The following is a 3088-nucleotide window of genomic DNA, read 5'->3' on the forward strand; positions in this document are numbered from 1 at the left end:
GACGGGGAGAACCATCAGAGTCGGTGAGGGATTTGCCTTGACGCAAGACCAACTAGCATCAGGCTAGCTGGGCTAGCTGTCAACACAACTTCTTGTGACGTCAAAATGTATGCCCTTTACCCTGAGCTGGGTCTGTCAGGCAGCAGAGCGCACTGTCAACTATGGTCTACCATGTTTGTATTAAGTGTTTTATTTACTTTTTCAAAAACACATTATGTTTCAGAGAAGGGCAATATGGTAACTGGAACTGTAGTTCAACAATGACTGACACAATGATTGATTGTTAAGCAAAGTCCACCGATGTTCAACCATGTGATCAACCTACACTTCACCTAACACATACTGTATATGGAAGACGGTTTCTGTCAAAATAAAAGAACGTTATGGTTAAAGATAGATAAAAAAAAAAAATGTAGGAACTAATTACTAAAATAAAACAAATTGTATTATTTATTAATGCTTGATTTTATAGTTATATAAATGAACCCCTTTACTTTTCCATTTCATCTCCCCTTTTATTCAATTATCATACATTTTTTATTTACATTTTAATTAGTTTTTAATGTAATTATGTACAGGTACAGGTATTTATGTAAAATGTCAATATTAGTAAATATATTTTTATCTTGTATAAGGAAAATAAAATAAGTTGTTTCTGTAAGCCTATACTTAAAAAGGGCTTTCCCGTAAACTCTTCATAATGCAATTTGGCAAGATAAGCAGACATAATACTGTTTTTTTATTGTAATATTTGGCTTTATCTACAGTCTCTCTCACTGTGCTGAAGTCTGGCAAGGAATTTGATAATATAGCGCAAAGACAGACAAGGGTTTGGAAGAAAATAATCCAATGCTTTCAACATGTAACACTGAGTTGTGCTTTAGTCAGTAAGCCGTGTCAGAGAAATAAGAACTACACATACCTGTCCAGTTTTTTTTAATATAAAATCCTGTCTTAAATACCACCTGAATTAAGAGAAAGCATTATATTTTGGGGGAGCTTAATATAATTTGTCCACACCTAGGGCTAAGGGCTAAACTAACACTGCTTAGCCCATGTTCAGGAGTTGGCTGGGGGTAAAGGCTGCCGGTGTGTGACATTTGATCAGGTGCATATAGTGCACTCTATGGAGAAATGTAAGTCCTCTGTAAATATTCTGTTTGATACATTTTAGTTTTTCAACTTTAATGCATTAACAATAATGTTCTACTTAGTAAACTTTGTTTTTAAATTATTTTAGCAGTGAGGCTTTGCATTGATAAATAGACAGAAATCTGAGAAATTTTAATAATGGAAAAAAAAAACATTACTTACCCTTTCCAGCTTTTCCTTGACTGCAGCAGTGAGGGCATCAGTGCTGTGTGGTCTAATAGTACTAAGTACTTCTCCCATTACCAACACTGGTACATTAACACTGAGTTACATAAAACACATAAAACCATATAGTGAGGGGAAAAAAGAAAGACAGAAGGCTTCAGAGGCGCAGTGAATCCAGCAGCATGTAGGTGCCTTGGTTACTGTCTGTGTAGAGCTCAGAGTAAACCTGATGTGGACAGATGTTAATGAGAAAAGCTGAAACTGATTTGCTGCTGGTCAGGTTCATTTTTTGCATTTCTCCACCACAAAAGTTGATCTTATGTTAACAGAACTTAGTTAAGCATCGAGCAGCTTTAGACTGGGGCACTTTTCATGTGAGGGTAAAAATAGAGAGGCATTTACAATAGGACTTAGAAATCAAACTTCTTAGAGACTTTCTCGCACCCTATGAAGGCAGATTTAACGTGGGGGTGTCAGAAGAAGGATGCGTTGAGTTTGACAATAGCTCTTAAAACACGCATAGATGCTCCATTCAACTGGATTTTGTGGATTAAACATCACTGTAAAACACACAGGTGTGCTGCTTTGGTAACTTCTGAGATGATAAATACATACAGGAAGTTTGAGTCAAACATTTGTTGGCCCAGTGCACTACATATTATGAATTGGAATTTTCAACTCTGGAAAACTATTAAGGTGGCAATAACTTAACCTCTCTATCCAAAAAAGAAGGTAAAAAGCATGTTTTTATTTTCATACTTAAAATAATCTACCAGTAGTGACTTTATGTTTTGCCTGGTAACAAAATAAATTCTTATCATGTGACTGAATCACTGCTGGCTCTAAAAGGCTGCGCGCTGGCTCATCTAGCAGATTTGTCTTACTTAGTCTTAAGTCGTTCTTTGTTCTGCTACGCACTAAAAATGCTCCAGGGACTTAAAGGGAAATCCCATTTTTGAAAACCTATTTTTAAATATTTTGGGGTTTAAATAACCAAACATTTTTTAGAAATGCTCCAGTAGACTGCTTCTGCTGGCAGCTGTAAAACAGGTTGAATGGCCGTGACCTAATTCCTTGTGCCCAATCAAAATATGCCCTCCATATGTGCTTGTGTCTGCCATCAAAATTGTGTTGTATTGCATCAGAGCTAACTCTTAAAACCACAAAAGCAGGGGCCCTGGTTTAGCTCAGTTGGTAGACCAGGGTCCCCAGAAATAGAGGCAGTCCTTGACGCACTGATCGCAGGCTTGACTTCCGCTCCGCCGATCGTTTACCCAATGTCATCCCCCAACTCTGTCCTCCCAACATTTCCTGTCTCTCTTCAGCTGTCCTCTAAATTATCTTATTAAAAAACCCCCCACAAAAGTCACAAACTATTACAGACAAATTAAACAACAGAAGCAGCGAAAAACCAGAAGGTTTTGTGTTCTGCGAGGTAAAACTGATGTCTTTGAAGAGAGCGACGTAGCGGCTCTTTCAGGTCCCAAAAAAAGCATCTGCCAATCAATCTCTGATAACATAACATAATAATTTGTTTCACAGCTGCAGGCTTAGTCAATCTACTGGAGCATTTCCAAAACTTTTTGTACCTATGAGGCGTTAGACGCCACAATATGTAAAATAGGGAACAGTATAAACACTGTAATTCTCACAGCTATGCACACTGACTGGATGCATCTTCAACCTGCAATAGATCATGAATCTAGAGGGAGACCCCGACCAGAGAACCACTGCTCTAAAAAGCACTTCAGACGTATAAAAATGAGTTTAG

The sequence above is a fragment of the Semicossyphus pulcher genome, unplaced genomic scaffold, assembly GCF_022749685.1.
Source record: "Semicossyphus pulcher isolate SPU_LCO1_2020_fin unplaced genomic scaffold, fSemPul1.0.p SCAF_8, whole genome shotgun sequence".
Classification (NCBI taxonomy): Eukaryota; Metazoa; Chordata; class Actinopteri; order Labriformes; family Labridae; genus Semicossyphus; species Semicossyphus pulcher.